The sequence below is a fragment of the Mastigoproctus giganteus genome, chromosome 10, assembly GCF_048544385.1.
Source record: "Mastigoproctus giganteus isolate SK-2022 chromosome 10, ASM4854438v1, whole genome shotgun sequence".
Lineage (NCBI taxonomy): Eukaryota > Metazoa > Arthropoda > Arachnida > Uropygi > Thelyphonidae > Mastigoproctus > Mastigoproctus giganteus.
Window position 1 is genome coordinate 150,894,805 of NC_143584.1, and position 17,277 is coordinate 150,912,081.

Here is a 17,277-nt window from a genome sequence, read left to right on the forward strand (position 1 = left end):
TAATGGGGGATTTTAATTTCCCAGATATTGACTGGAATTTGGGGGCTGGTCACTCACACACTATCAAAGCTTTTGTGGATTTATTGGATGATTGTTTTCTGCATCAGCATGTTCGGGAGGCAACTAGAGGGAGTAATACTCTTAATTTGATTATCAGTAGAGATTCTTCATGCATTAAGAATCTGCAGGTAAATGAACCATTAGGTGGCAGTGATCACAGTGTGCTGAAGTGGGATTTACTCAAAGAGGTAACTACCATTAGGGGTAAAGGGAAGGGTTATTGCTTTCGTAAAGGCGACTACGATGGACTGAGACAGTATTTAAATTCTATACGGTGGGACCAACTGATTATGTTACCAACAGCAAATTCCAAATGGGAAGCTGTTGTTGTTATTTGGTTTTTAGGAGCATTAGCAACTAAGGCCATATTGCTCCGGGATATGAGGTGGTCATTCCCTGAATGACCTTTCCGCATCCTCCGTATTTGGTGGTGACGGGCTCGAACCCCGGTCTAATCAAGAAGCGTGTGCTACGCACTGCTGCTCCTTCCCACCTGGCTACGGAGGCGCCTAAATGGGAAGCATTCAAAGAATTTATCTTGGAAGCTACTAGGCTTTACATACCAACTAAGAAATATTGTTCAAGGTTTAGGCCTAAGTGGATGTCAGATGAACTAATGAGACATATGGCAGAGAAGAAAAATGCATGGGATACATACAAATTAACACGTGACACAGAAGCCTGTGATAGATACAAGTTGATCTGTAACCAAGTTACAAAGGAGGTTAGGCATGCGAAGGCAGATTACGAGATATCTTTGGCAAGGGATGCAAAGAAAAACAGCAAAGAGTTCTTTCCTTATGTAAACTCTAGAAGGAAGGGGATGAATCATATTGGTCCACTTGATATCGATGGGTCAACTGTTGATGATCCTGCTCAGGTAGCTAACAAACTAAATGAATATTTTGCATCGACATTCACACATGAGGAGTTATTCAGTGAGGGGAATGCCAGAGGTGTATTCAACTCTGGCAGTAAGCTAGAGAATCTTGTAATAACTGAGAGTAAAGTGGAGGAGAAATTGTTGAAAATAAATACAAGAAAGGCAACTGGGATGGATGGGATCTATTCAGTTATATTAAAGGAGGCAGCAAAAGAAGTAAGCAAACCCTTAGCCATAATTATGAGAGCTTCCTTGGACTCAGGGGAAGTACCCATCGACTGGAGATGTGCAAATGTGACCCCAATTCACAGAGGAGGATCAAAGAGCGACAGAAATAATTATAGACCTGTTAGTTTAACTTCTGTTCCCTGAAAATTAATGGAAGCACTGGTTAAAGAAGCACTGCAGGATCATCTAGACAAGACTTCAGTTATAGCTCAGACACAGCATGGTTTTGTTAAGGGGAAGTCTTGCCTGACCAATTTGATTGGATACTATGATGCAGTCGCAAAAGAACTGGATGCAGGAAATAACTTTGATATTATATACTTGGATCTTAGAAAGGCTTTTGGTACTGATGCACATGGAAGACTGCTGCACAAATTGGAGCAGTGGCATTGGAGGCAAATTGCTGCTATGGATAAAGGAGTGGTTGAGGGGGAGAAGACAGAGAGTGGTAATCAATGGACACTGCTCGTTGTGGACTAATGTTATTAGTGGAGTCCCTCAGGGTTCAGTATTGGGTCCATTATTGTTTTCTGTATTTATAAATGATATTGATGATGGTATATCAAGCTTAATGTCCAAGTTTGCAGACGATACGAAGGTTGGCAGGGTTGTCAAGGACACTACTGACACTATGCTACTGCAATAGGATCTGGAAAGGTTGAGCAGATGGGCTAAGAGGTGGCAAATGAAGTTCAACATTGACAAATGTAAAGTACTACATATGGGAAACAGCAACCCCAGAGCAACGTATCAACTCTGTGGTACTACACTGACAGTGGTAGAGAACGAAAGGGACTTGGGGGTGGTTGTGCAGGCAGATATGAAGTTTTCTGAGCAGCCAGATGGGCTGCAAGAGTAGCTCATTGTGTATTGTCGATTATATATAGGAAGTTTTCTAGCAGGGATAAGGAGGTGATTATTCCCTTGTATAAGGCAATGGTCAGGCCGCACCTTGAGTACTGTATACAGGTCTGGAGGCCTCATTTCAAGAAGAATTTAGAGATGCTGGAACGAGTACAGAGAAGGGCAACAAGTAGTGAATGGAACAAAGGGGTGCTCTTACGAAGAAAGGCTTAAGTTTTGCAAATTACAGTGTCTGGAGACCAGTCACCAGCGATGTGATCTGATTGAGGTGTATAAAGCCTTGAATGGTTTGAGCATGCTCAATGCTGATGGGATTCTTCCTCTTGCTCAGAATAATCACCTGAGAGGGCATAAATTCAAATTGAGGAAAGACAGATGTAGGATAGACGTGCGGAAATTTGCCTTTAGCTAGCGGGTGGTTGGTTGGTGGAACAGACTTCCATCCCTTGTCGTGGAAGTTGGTAGCCTAAATAAGTTTAAGGCTCAGCTGGACAGGTATTTCGAACGAACAAAGGGGTGAAGTGGAAGTGGTTATTTTTTTATTTTTTTATTTTTTATTTTTTGCCTGATGCTGCATAAGCTTTCTTTTTTGCATCAAATGCCTCTACTAATGCTAATGCTAATATAGTGGCGCAATTGTTTTTAGTTGGGCAAAAGAATTGCAGAGCTTTTATGACCATCTTACTAGCCAAAGTATATTACAGAACTAACATATAATAATCTATTATAGAACTAACTTTTTACATGAGAGTTTGCTTGAAAAAAAAAAATTCCTTTTGGGCCGCAAGTGGCTCGAGACTTCATTTGGACCACTCTAAACTTGTAAAACACAGTGTTTTTTCATGACACACAATCTACAAACATGAATTTTTGAAAGGATTAATTTTAAATTATGCAGTATAATTTTTCGTGCAATATCTTTACAAATACTGTGTTAATGTTGGACGAAATACCATTTTTGAAAAAGTTTAGTTTCTTTCCTAAGTAAGAGTTTCGATTTTATTTTATTTGTATCCGCAGAAGGACGTATGGGTCGTTTTTGGGTTATCATAAATGTGTTTTCCGGTTCTATGCGATTATGCGCCGCCTGACGGGTGAGCTTAATGATGGTGTCAGTTTGACGGTTGTCGCTTGTAATATCTTGTTGGCTTTCTGTTTCGTATGTATTTCTAATGATTTATTTTACCATATTCCTTTTCTGGTCTATATAATTTGAAAATAAAGATTATTTATCATAACCTATACAAAGTAATTTATATTTTTCTTTGTGTAATAGATTGGTTAAGGAATGGCATTATATTGTGTTGTTTCCCCTTGAATATAACGACACTGGAAGCCAACACACAAATTGACATGTACAGATTTGCGATTCGTGAATTTAATCAGAATTCATTGAAATATTATATTACAATAGCTTATACCGACAAGTTGTCACCCTTTTGCAGTTGTTAGGTACCGATAACTATTGCATTGATGGATTCATCAGTAAATCCTCAATGGATCAATGAGTAAACATAACATTGGCATCAGTAGCATATCCAGGATTTTTTATTGCCGGCGTTGGGGGGGGGGGGTGAACCGAGCGTTAGAGCTATTGCTTTGACCTAGAGAAAATTGCTGTTTTTTTTTTTTTTTTTTCTTTCATTTTTATGGAGTTTCTTTGGTTGGTGAAACATGGCAGCCCCAGGCTTCATTTCCCATCCTTGACAGATTACACTGTTTTAAATTTTTCTGTTTATGTTTATCTGAAATAAAATCAGATCCTGCAGTGTACCCCTACTATTATTTCCAAAATGATTATAGAGTATTTTGTGTTTTCTTTTGAATATGCTTTGAATTAGGAGAAATCAGTATTCTGTTTGTCATTTAACAGATGTTAGGCCAGTAGTAGTAGCAGCATTCATATTTCTTGTACTCAAGTCACTTGGCATGGCGTCTATCACAATTTGGCCTCAAGTAGCCCTTGTGTCAGTGAGCCTAATACCATGGTGTCTATGAGATGCAGCAAGAGCTGTGTAATCTTGCCATAGAATTTTGATTTTGCAGAAATGAAATGAAAATGTCTTGCAAAACGTAGACGTTCAAAAGCTAAGTGAATGTCTGTATTTCAATTCTCAGTGATAAGTGACCTTTAAAATCGTAAGGAATACGATAAAAACATTCTTTATTATTATTATTATTATTATTGGTTTTGTTTATTTGCATTCAGTATTACATAATTAACTTTGGCAGATCATAATTAATAGAAACTGCTTTCAAATCAGTAAAAAAAAAAAAAAAAGCTAAAAATTATTTTTTTATAATTAAAACAAAAAACAGGTGCCTCATAGACACTATGTAATTGTATTTGTTCTGTTTAGGACACAGGTGCAGAGGTTTAAGAGGTGATGTTGAAAAAAAGTAGGATTTGGTGTGAAATCGTTAGGAATTTTACCTAGGCATGAAAGAAGAGAATATGGCTTGAGCCTTGTTAATTATTTGTAACTTGGAGAGACTAAAAGATTCAAGGGGCTGAATTTTTCTTTCTATGCCCTATATTTGCTGACAGAGGGGATTGCTTTTGCAGAGATGGAATACACTATTAAACAAAGTGCAAGGATATTTGCTAATGCTATTCAGGAAACATCAGGATTTTTTGGGGAATTGCTAGCTTGGGGGAACAGAGACTAAATTGTGGTTAAAAGCAGAGGCAGACTCATTTCTTGCATTGCTTCAAACAGTCCTAGAATATGCAATAACCTGGAAAGTAGTGGAGAGGGTGAAATATTCTTATAATGATAATATAGGAATACTTCACCCTCTAATATTCTAATATTCCTATAATGCTAATACACAGGGCCAGATTTCCCATTAGGCACTATAGGCACAGTGCCTATGGCGTATGAAATTTTTAGGGCCTATGAAGGAAGGGAAAAAAAAAACAGTTTTCTAAAACCATTCCTACATGTGATATTTCTTTGCAATCAACTTTAGGAGCTTCAATTCAATACGCATATGCTATCTAGTAACTGTTCTTGGAACTTGAAGAATAGAAGTGATAGTTTCTCTGTCAATTGAGGTGCTTTATCATTTATTATAGTTGAAACTTGAGTCATTAATTGACGTGATTTGCATTCAAAGTGTTAAAATTGAAGAAACATTTTGCCCCCCTCTTTTTTTTTTAACATATTTTGGAATAAGTATCTAGGGCCACACCAAAATCCAGCTCTGCTAATACAGCAGGAGTAGAACTGACTAAAAGACCAATGAAAGTATATAGTGTGTTTAGGGTCTAACGGCAACAGGGGTTTCCCCCACCTGCGTGTAGTTTACATTGTTGTGTGATACAGTACACTGTACAGGCCAGAGATTTAAAAGTATATGGATATTGTGGTGTATAGTGTCATGTACCATTGTTCCTCTGGCCATTTAGCCACTGGGCCCCTGGTGGATCCCAACACTGCCCACACTAAGCCCCATGGAGGCAGACCAGGTACACCAGTAATTTATTTGTTTTACTCTGGCAGGCCCTGCCACCTAATTTCTTGAGATTTCAGTGGCTAGGGCCTATGGAGAAAAAAAAAAAAAAAAAAAAGCTGAGAAGGCCGAGCACGGTTTAATTTTGTCATATTTAAATTTGGATGTGTGTCACGTACACTGTACAGACAGAGTAGGAGAGGGAGGCAAGGGGGAAGTCAGAAGTATGGAGACAAAAGAAAAGACGACCCAAATGATTTTCAGCAGGGCATGCCCATGCCCCACCAGGAGAGAGAGAGAGAGAGAGCAGGGAAGGGAATGAGACAAGAAATCGTCTCCCCACCAGGATAGGGAAAGAAAGTGGGCGAGGCTAGGTGCTCTGCCCAGATCGCCAAACCAGTTGGCGATCTGGGCAGAGCACCTTCAATCAAAGTCTTGGTTGGGAGTGTCTGTTTCGGTGATTTCCTTGTCTTATCGTGGTAAGAAGATGGGACCAGTTTTGGCTCCACCCAGCAAAGCGGGTATCACAAGGTGTCCAGCCCGGGCCATCTCTTGAAAGGGTCCAAAGATGGATAACTTGCCTGGTGAGATCGGCAAAAGGGCATCCATATGAGGAAAGACTTCGAATATGTGGGTTGCAGAGCTTGGAAACTAGGCACCTTAGAGGAGACTTGATTGAGGTGTTTAAGGCTCTGTGAGGCATAAGCAAAATGAATAAGGACTAAATTTTCACGGTAATAAATGAGTCTAGAACTAGGGGCCATAATTTCAAGTTACGATGGGAGTTGTTTAGACTGGATTGCAGGAAGTTTTATTTTAGCCAGCGAGTTATAAATTACTGGAATAAGTTACCTACATGGGTGGTAGAGGCTGACAGTTTGGGGAAATTCAAAGGTCAGCTGGATAATTACCTAAGGGAGGAGGAAAATGCATAGATTGTCCATTTCCTTTTCTCTTATTTATTTTTATTTATTATTTTTTAAAAAGCTTCTTATTATTATTAATTTGTTTTTATTCTTATTTTGTTTTATTTTATGTATTTTTTGTTATATTATTATTATTGTTATTTTTTTTATGGCTTCCTTGCACGATGTGGATATTACTAATACCAACTGGTGGCAGCATAGCTGTGGTCTGATTGGAGAGTCCGTTTCAGTGTTTATCTTGTCTTATTGTGATAGAAGGAAGTGAGACATCTGTTTTGGCTTCAACTAGCATAGTTTGTCACATGCAGTTTTAGTTTAGTGATTGTTACATCAGATCTTTGCAGAGGAAGCGATAAGTCTGTTCAGTTTTGTGATCAGATTTTTTGATCACAGGATAGTGGTTGTTTCTTAATTCGGTTTTGCCATGTTGCTGTTCAGGCTGATGTTCAGTGCAGGATTTGTAGTGATGAGGTTGTTCTGGTCTTGCTAAGTGGTTGACAAGTTTTTTCATGTGGTAGGGTTCTGCACCTTGTGAGTCTTGGGCAAACTTTGTGAATGTTTTGTAGTTCTGTTCGTCATCAAGTAAGCAGTGTTCCTGGGATTGTACTGGAGCTGGGTGATGAGAAGGGCCTGGAGGTCTTTGTACAGATGACAGTCAAACATCAAGTGGTCCCAGGTTACTGAACAGCTCCTACTGTACCAGAAAATCAAATTTTCATTTTGAAAATTTTTGGGGAAACTCTTATTATTAGCAGCCATGTGGAATGCGTTAAGAGTTACGAAGAATTTAGAGACAGGCTCACACATCCCATATATACTAATGCCAGAAATGTCTTAAAGAGGTATGGTAATTTGAAGCAATAGTTAAATCAATAAATGCCGACATAATAGGAATATTAGAAATAGAGTGGTATTTATGTATTTAACACAAGGAAAGTAGAACAAGCATTAAGGGAAAACAAAGGACTTAAATCAGCAGCCGTGAGCAGTAATACAGAAAGACAAATGATACTGAAACTGAAGAATACCGATGGTGTACTTATAAATAGCAGAGAAGGCATAATTAAAATAGCAGAAGACTACTATAGAGAATTATACAAGGAGCGAGGGAATGATGCCAGCAGTAGGGAAGATGGATTGCAAATCAGCAACACATACGACATACCCGATATACTTCCTAATGAGGTAGAACATGCATTGAAGAAAATGAAGAATAAGAAAGCCTCAGGGGAAGATGAAGTTACTGTAGAGTTCTTAAATTGGGAGGAAGAGACATAACACAAAAACTGGCAAGGCTCTTCACAAAGTGCATTAAAAAAAGTGTGATGCCTAAGCAGTGGAATTATGCAATCATAGTTTTGCTGCATAAGAAAGGAGATAAATCAGAAATTGGAAATTGTAGACCAATTAGCTTGTTATCCCACATCTACAAGTTGTTCACAAGGATCATTACTAACAGATTAGAAAGAATACTTGATGAGAATCAACCGAAAGAGCAAGCTGGTTTTAGGACAGGATTCTTAACTATGGATCACCTTCTTCACATAATATCACAGCTAATGGAGAAAGAAAATGAATATAAAACACCATTATGCCTGGCATTTGTGGCTTATGAAAAGGCATTTGACTCCATACAGCATAAGGCAATGTTTTGGGCACTGGAAACACAAGGCATAGATACCCCATATATTATGATTTTGAAGAAAATATATGAGAACGCTACCTCCTTTATTAGACTAGACAAAGACAGTAGGAAATTTAAAATTGATAAAGGAGTTCAACAAGGAGACAATATCTCCGAAGTTGTTTAAAGCTGCCCTTGAGGAAGCTTTCAGAAATTATAGACTGGTCGCAGAAAGGAGCCAATGTGAATGGAGAGTACCTAAACCATTTACGATTTGCGGTTGACATTGTGGTCATAAGCCACGATCCCAAAGAAATAGAGGAAAATCTTAGTCAGTTATGCAGAGTTAGTAAGGATTTTGGACTAAAGATGAATATGACTAAAACAAAAGTAAGATGAACAAGTATGCCACAGAAAGGGATATAATGATTGAAGGAGCAGTAATTGAAAATGTGGAGTCATATACCTATCAGTGACAAGTCATTAGCTGTGATAATGATAAATGGCTGGAAGTCAAGAGAAGAATAAATTTTGGACGGATAAAAGTAAAAAGTAAAGTGTAGCCATTATCAACCCACTGCAGAATGGAAGCCTCCTCAACAATTCATGCTGAGGGAAATGGACCATAATCTGCCACGCTGGTCCAGTGTGGGTTGGCAGATCGACCGTATTCAGCAGTTAGGGGCTTGAACCCCGGTCTACTCAAAGAGCGTGTGCTACTGCACTCCCGCTCATGACCACTTGGCTATGGAAGCTTTCATGCAGGAAATATAGTTACATACTGAGGAGCAATATCCCAATTTGTCTGAAACGTAAAATAATGAACCAATGTATACTCTCCACCACGACTTATGGAAGTGAAACTTGGGCACTCACCAAAAGAATGGAAGAGAAGCTGAGAACTACACAGCGAAGAATGGAACAAATTTTATTGGGAATAAGACTGTTAGATAAGAAGAGAAACACATGGATTAGGCAGCAAACTCAAGTAACGGACATTCTTATCAAAACTAAAGAACTAAAATGGTCTTGGGCAGGACACATAGCTCGAAGACATGATGACAGATGGACTAAGAAAATAACAAAATGGTACCCAAGAGGAGCTAGAAGAAACCTTGAACGACAATGATGGAGATGGACAGATGAAATTCATGAGTTTGTGGGTAGTAAATGGATGGCCATTGCACAAAACAGAAGGAACTGGAATGTTGCTGGAGAGGCCTTCATCCTGCAGTGGATTGAAAATGGCTGATGATGATTATGTACTGAATGCAGAATTTGAATATGATAAATGCAATATGTATAGGAAAGAGATATAACAGAGTGAGTGAGAGATCATACATTTAATTGTGAAACAGATTGATTAAAGAAGAGAATATTCAAAAGATAACCTTCGAGTATTATTGAACCTGTCAGGTGTGACACAAGTGATGTTGCACCAGCAAACCAAAAATGAGGTTGGGAATGTGCTACTGAATTGTTATGTATATGATGAAAATTTATGAAGACAAGTATAGTGTGCAAGCAGTATGAATATATAAGCATCAAATGCAAATATCACAGCAGACTAAATTTCTAGCAGTAGATTGAAACTTGTCTATTACACATGATAGCAATTTATGAGGGGGTGATCAAAAATTCCCAAGTTTAACTTGGGAAGACAGAATTTAATGTTGTATGTATAGCAAGTATACAAAAATCTCTTTTAGAATTTTGATGAACAGCTCCATCATATGACATATTTAAGAAGTGAACCTGCAAATTAATATTAGTAAGACCAAATAATGTAAACTTTTTCTGCATCAGCTAAAACAAAAAATAAATAAAATTCAAACAAAACAGAATATTTATACTATTCTTATTCCTAAAAGGTAGTCATCCAATTTTGCTTTAAAATACACTGCTTCCACACATTATGAGGCAACTTATTCCATTGTTTGACAACTCACTGCTCATAAGTGTACTTTGTGAGATCCAGTCTTCTGTTATCCCCTGAAATTTTATATTTATGTTCCCTGGTTTGCATCTTAACCATAAGGAAGACCCAACCTTCCTCATTCATTTTACTCAGTCCCTTCAGTGCTTTATACACTTCAATTAGATCTCTCTCTTTAGACGTCTAGTTGTCAAACTGCAGTCCACACCTTTAAGCCATTCTTCATATGTGCATTGCTTTTCATCCATCGATAATCTATACTTATATTCCAAATGCAGTCTAATGATTGCCTTATAAAGAGAGAATGTGATGTCTTTCCCCATACTAGTAAAGGTCCTATAAATCATAGACAGGACATGTACTTACCAAGCTGCCTGTTTAAAATGGGCAGACAATTTTGTGAAGTTGCGCACCTCACTGGTAGACCAAAAACAGTATGGTACAAAACAGTTAAGATGGGTTCCACAAATGTTGATACTCGATCAAAAATAAATGAAAGTGAAACTTCCAGAGGCATTTCTAACAAAGTTCAATAGGAATCTTTGGATGAGATTTGGGGTCATTACTTTTATTCAGAACAATAAAAATAGTGGAAACATTGTGGATGTACTCTTCCATCTCCTGCTACTCCAGAGAAATTTCATTTTCAGTCAAGTTCCAGCTAGGTAAATTGACTATCTTAGTGGACAGATAGTTATGATATAAGTTTAGGTCAGAAACTGTATGTGAAAATTAAAGACAAAAGGAAGAAAAAGTTGTATCACCATGTGCTGTTCCATCAGGATAATGAACAAGTTCATGAATCTCAGGTTGCAATGGCTGCCATTCATGAACCTCAATTTAAAATCATTGATTATCCATCCTATTCACCAGATGTGGTCCTAATTTGTTTTCTCATTTAAAGAATCACTTGTGTAGACAAAAATTTCAGGGATGTGATTCATGCTCTAAAAAAATGGGCAAAAAAATATAGTAAGGGCTGAGATAATATATACAGTTGAACTTAGTTATAACGAGCATCAAGGGACTGACAAAATTTCCTCCTCATAACCGTTACTTGTTATATCAGTGATAGCAGAGATGGGGAAACCCCTGGGGCCATTATACAATGAACACTTTATAGCAGTGATTAGTTAAATCTACCTACTATTTTTTTAAATTCTCAATAACTTGATAAAAAGATGGATTCAAAAAACAAGAAATATTAGAGAGAAAAATATATAATATAAGTATATACCAGAATATTATTTGTATTAATATGCTTATATAAACTACAATACAGTAAATATTAAACACAATTTATTTGTCTGTAATTTTAAAACCATACACTTAATACTAAACACTCTGTAATTTCTCTGTAATTAAAAACAATACTTTTTAATTAATAAACACGATTTAAATTAGTCTTTATTTATGAATCTTAAAATTGATGTTTATTTTAAAAATTTCACTTTGATATTTCTTAAGTTTCCCCTTAAAACACTCAACGTGTTAAAAGTCTCATTACTTGCCTCAGTTCCTTCAAAAAAATTGACTGTGTCCATTGCACCTTGAGTTTGTGAGATTGTCGGCACTTTCAATTGTCATCATATCATCATCACATTCGTCATCTTTACCATCGTCGTTATCATCTTTGTTGTGCACAGCATCTACAATGTCATTCTCTGTAGGAAGACCACTAGTTAATAAGTTGCCATCAACTTGTATAAATTCATCGATGTTATCTGTATTAAAACCTACTTACATAGCAACCATTCGGATGATAAGTTGTTTTCTTTGTTTCCATCTTCTTCATCTACAATTGAAATTTCATTTGAATTTAATTTCGATTTCTTGAAGCAATTCAATATGGTTGTTGAAGTAACATTGTTCCAAGCATCATTCAATAAATTTTTAGCATCCAATATCAATATAGACTCGGTAAGTTTCTATTCTCTTTGACTGATCAGATGTTGAACTAGAAATCTTATAAAATCCTTTCAGACGCTTGATTACACCTATGTCCATTGGTTGTAAAATTTATGTTGCATTGGAAGGCAGAAACACTAGCTTAATGTTGGACAAATTTTGAATCTGGGGATGTGCAGGACAGTTATCAACTAACAATAAAATATTTTTCTTCTTTTTGAATAGCTCCTTATTCCAAACATTTACGTATTGCCGAAAAATATCTGAAGTCATCCAAGCTTTCTTGTTTGTAGTTTAATCCACAGAAAGTTTCCTCATGTTTCTGAAACACCGAGGTTTTAACGATTTTCTGATAAATTGTTTTTTTTTTATCAGTTCCTATCATATTCGCACATACAAGCACTGTCAAGTGAGCCTTTGATTTTTTTTCCACCAACACATTTTCCCCCTTTGAATTTAAATGTATTGTCAGTTGTCAAATTGTAAAAAAGTCCTGTTTCGTCGGCATTGCAGTAGTAATGGAGGCATGTGATGCAAGAAAGCAAGTGTATGAGCTTATGTAGCATCAGCCAAAAAAAAAAAATAAAAAAATAATTTCACACAACCATTCCCTCTAAAAGTTTGTCCAGTTCCTCCAATTTATTTAAGCTATCAACTTCCACAATGACAGATGGAAGTTTGTTCCAGCAATTAAGATGTGTGGAAATTTGGCTAAAGGCAAATTTCTGCACATATATTCTACAACTGTCTTTCCTCAATTTGAATTTATGCCCCCTCAGGTTCGTAATCTGAGCAAGCGGAAGAATCCCATCAGAATTCAGTGTGCTTAACCCATTCAAGGCATTATACACCTCAATCAGATCATCTTGCAGGTGCCTAGTCTCCAGCTGCTGCAGTTTGCAGAACTTAAGCCTTTCTTGGTAAGAGAGCCCCTTTGTTCCCCTCACCAATCTTATTGCCCTTCTCTGTACATGCTTAAGCCACTCTACATCCTTCCAAAAATGAGGCCTCCAGACCTGTATACAGTACTCAAGGTATGGCCTGACCATTGCCTTATACTAGGGTATGATCACTTCCTTATCCCTGCTGGAAAAGTTCCTGTATATCATTGACAAGGCACCATGAGCTACTCTTGCAGACTGTCTGCACTGCTCAGAAAACGTCATATTACTGCACAATTACCCCCCAGGTATTTTTCATTCTCCACTACCCTGAGTGCAGTACCATACAGTTGATATGTCACTCTGGGATTACTGCTGCCCATATGCAGTACTTTACATTTGTCAATGTTAAAATTCAGTTGCCACCTCTCAACCTATCTGCTCAACTTTTCTAGATCCTGTTGCAGTAGCATAATGTCATTAGTATCATTAACAATGCTGCCAACCTTCGTATCGTGTGCAAACTTAAGTCATTAAGCTTGATATACCTTAATCAATATCATTAATAAATACAGAAAACAACAATGGATCCAGCACTGAACCCTGAGGGACTCCACTAAAATTTGCTCCAATCAATTAGAGGCAAGTTAAAATCACCCATAATAAGACTGATGCTTACTTGTCCATCTCATTTGTATGTAGAGGCTTTCATCATAATCTTCACAATCTTATTTGTATGACCTGTAGATTACTCCGTCTCATTTTATACTAGCATGCAAAACGTGTGAATCTGAGGTTGCTTTCATCGTGCTTGGGCTGCTTTTGATAAGAAGCATGGCCCCAACACCCCATCTATCTTCCCTATCCTTCCTAAATACATTATACGTACTGTACTGAAATTTATCATCCCCTATCTCCTGGTAGCGCCACGTTTCCATAAGCCCTATTATGTCAGTGTTACTTGTCATAACCAGCAGGTCGAATTTACTCATTTTATTGACAACATTTCTGACATTACTGTATGAACACTTAAGACTTAGTGTTCTTGTACAGTTATCCTGACACACCCCTTAAAGTTATTTAAGCTTGCTTCCCTGGCATTAGCTACTGCTCATTTGAAACGTTTCTGTCCTCAGAACATCTCGCTAATATTATCTGTTATGGTAACAAACAATAACTCTTGAGGTATGTGCGAGCATTACTTTGATCAATATTATCAGATAAACACATCTATATTACCCTTGTCCCCTCAAACTAGCAGTTCCCCTGAACCTTTATGGTATCCTCAATAATACTGGCAAAAACTCTTGCACCAAGTGTGGGCCAAGCTGATAGAAATTTCCCCCCAACAGCTTTGCAGAGTCCAAGTCTTGAGTTAATCCACAACGCTTTTAGCATATAATCCCTCATATCATGCCTGGGCAGAATTGCAGACACATAGACATTGTGACCTAACTTGTGTCATTTCTTCAGCATGGTCCTATATTTGTGTAACAAATCGTCAGATTGTGTGTGCTTAATATCAATAGCCCCCATGTGAATAATAATATTCTCTTTATCCTCCTTAAAATCTGAGTCTGTTGGTGACATCATTAATAGTTGCTCCCAACAAACATAACCTTGTTCTAGTCCATTCATCCTTATTACAAAAAATATTTCCTGTTTCCCTAACAATGGAGTCTTCTAATAGAACTAAGTCCTTTTGAACCAGAGTAGTTTGCACTTGCTCATTTATTTTATTTATTTTTTTTTTTTTTTTGGTTGGTGCAGCATAAGCCATAGGGTTCCTTGCACCACCACCATGTGGCCATTACTAATACTAATTAAAGGAGATTAGGCAGGCAAAGACAGTTATGAGAAATCTTTGGCAAAGGATGCAAAGAAAAACAACAAAGAGTTTTTTACCTATGTAAACTCTAGAAGGAAAGGGATGAATCAGATTGATCCACTGGATATTGATGGTTCCACTGTTGATGAATCTACATTTTGCATCTACATTCACCCATGAGGAGTTATTCAGGGAGGGGAATGCCAGAGGTAAGTTAAACTCTGGCAGTGAACGATTTTGTAATAACTGAGAGGAAAGTGGAGGAGAAATTGTTGAAGATAAATATAAAAAAGGTACCCGGGGTGGATGGGATCTATCCAGTTATATTAAAGGAGGCAGCAAAGGAAGTAAGCAAACCCTTAGCCATAATTATGAGAACTTCTTTGGATTCAGGGGAGGTACCCATGGACTGGAGATGTGCAAATGTGACCCCAATTTACATAGGAGGATCAAAGGGCGACACAAGTAATTATAGACCTGTTAGTTTAACTTCTGTTCCAGGAAAATTAATGGAGGCACTGGTTAAAGAAGTACTGCAGGATCATCTAGCCAAGACTTCAGTTATAGCTTGGACACAGCATGGTTTTGTTAAGGGGAAAGTCTTCCCTGACCAATTTGATTGGATACTATGATGTGATCACAAAGGAACTGGATGCAGAGAATAACATTGATATCATATATTTGGATCTTAGAAAGGCTTTTGATACTGTTGCACATGGAAGACTGCTGCACAAATTGGAGCAGTGTGGCATTGAAGGCAAATTGCTGCTATGGATAAAGGGATGGTTGAATGGGAGAAGACAGAGTTGTAATCAATGGACACTACTCATCATGGAGTAATGTTATTAGTGTAGACCCTCAGGGTTCAGTGTTGGGTCCATTGTTGTTTTCTGTATTTATAAATGATATTGATTATGGTAAATCAAGCTTATTGTCCAATACAATAAGCTTGATACGAAGGTTGGCAGGGTTGTTAAGGACACTGATGACAGTACACTGCTGCAACAGGATCTAGAAAAGTTGAGCAGATGGGCTGAAAGGCGGAAAATGAAGTTTAACATTGACAAATGTAAAGTACTACATATGGGAAGCAGTAACCCCAGAGTGACGTATCAACTCTGTGGTACTACACTGACAGTGGTAGAGAATGAAAAGGACCTGGGGGTAATTGTGCAGGGAGATATGAAGTTTTCTGAGCAGTGTAGACAGTCTGCAAGGGTAGCTCATAGTGTCTTGTGAATGATATACAGGAATTTTTCTAGCAGGGATAAGGAGGTGATTATCCCCTTGTATAAGACAATGGTCAGGCCACAACTTGAGCTGTATACAGGTCTGGATGCCTCATTTTAAGAAGGATGTAGAGCTGTTGGAACGAGTACAGAGAAGGGCAACAAGATTCGTGAATGGAACAAAGGGTTGCTCTTATGAAGAAAGGCTTTAGTTTTGCAAATTACAGTGTCTGGAGACTAGGCACCTGCGAGGTGATCTGATTGGGGTGTATAAAGCCTTGAATGGTTTGAGCATGCTCAATGCTGATAGGATTCTTCCTCTTGCTCAGAATAATCACCTGAGAGAGCATAAATTCAAATTGAGGAAAGATAGATAGGATAGATGTGTGTAAGTTTGCCTTTAGCTAGCAGGTAGTTGGTTGGTGGAACAGACTTCCATCCTTTGTTGTGGAAGTTGATAGCCTAAATAAATTTAAGGCTGAGCTGGACAGGTATTTGGAAAGAACGGAGGGGTGAAATGGGAGAGTTTTTTTTTTTTTATTTTGGCTGATGCTGCATAAGCTAGCTTTCTTGCATCCTAAGCTAATGTTATAGCAGAAAGAAGAAATACATGTTATCTTTCAATTGTTATTAAAATATAGGAGGAAATAAGTAAAGTACAAAAATGTTGACTGTATGCTGTGATCTGAGACATGTTCCTGTTTTTATTAAATCATAGATTTTTGAAATACAGGTTGTTTCAGTTTTTATTAAAAAGCATGGAGGAAATAAGTAAAGTACAGAATGTTGAGTGCATTGTGAGGTATGTGCAGTGAAGTGAAAACAATTACTTTTATTTATTAGTTACTAAATTAGTAATTAATTGATTACAAGATAATTTTCTTTTCATTTCTATTAATGAAAATAAAAATAAGTTGCACCTGAAATGTAATGCACTACATACATAACCTAACTTATTAATTTAAATCAATGAATAACTAATGTTTTAAGTTTAATTGTAATTAGCCTTTCTTGATTTGATTTTTCCTTGTTAATTAATAACATTAATATTTTGCAAAACATATGTTAGGCAGTGTTCTTTTACTTTGGTTCATTGTATTTGGATTGTGCAGTTCTTGTATTTGAAGGCTAGTGATGGGTATAGTCAAATTATTAATTGATTATTTCAATAATTAGAATAATAAATTTTTTTTGCAAGTTAGTCAATTATGAAGTCTACAATAACTGATTATGGCATTTTCGTAATCGACGAATTAATTGATTAGAAATCAACAATTACTAAATAGAACTGTTGTCCAGAACACACACACACACACACACACACACACACACACACACACACACACACACACACACACACACACACACACACACATTTTCTCTCTCTGTGATTAAAAAAAACTATTGATTGGTCAAGTGCTAACATCACTTTATCTTTAGTTTCGATAATATTG

At 37.2% G+C, this 17,277-nt stretch overlaps 1 protein-coding gene across 1 annotated transcript in view; it reads left to right on the forward strand.

The window, feature by feature from the left end:
• The first annotated feature begins 3,127 nt into the window (after positions 1-3,127).
• The window catches only part of LOC150079380 (synaptosomal-associated protein 47-like), a 65,893-nt gene continuing 51,743 nt past the window's right edge, over positions 3,128-17,277 (forward strand). The window contains exon 1 of the mRNA XM_090382702.1: positions 3,128-3,194. The gene's annotated coding sequence lies outside the window, so the exon portion shown is untranslated. The remainder of the gene's footprint in view (positions 3,195-17,277) is intronic.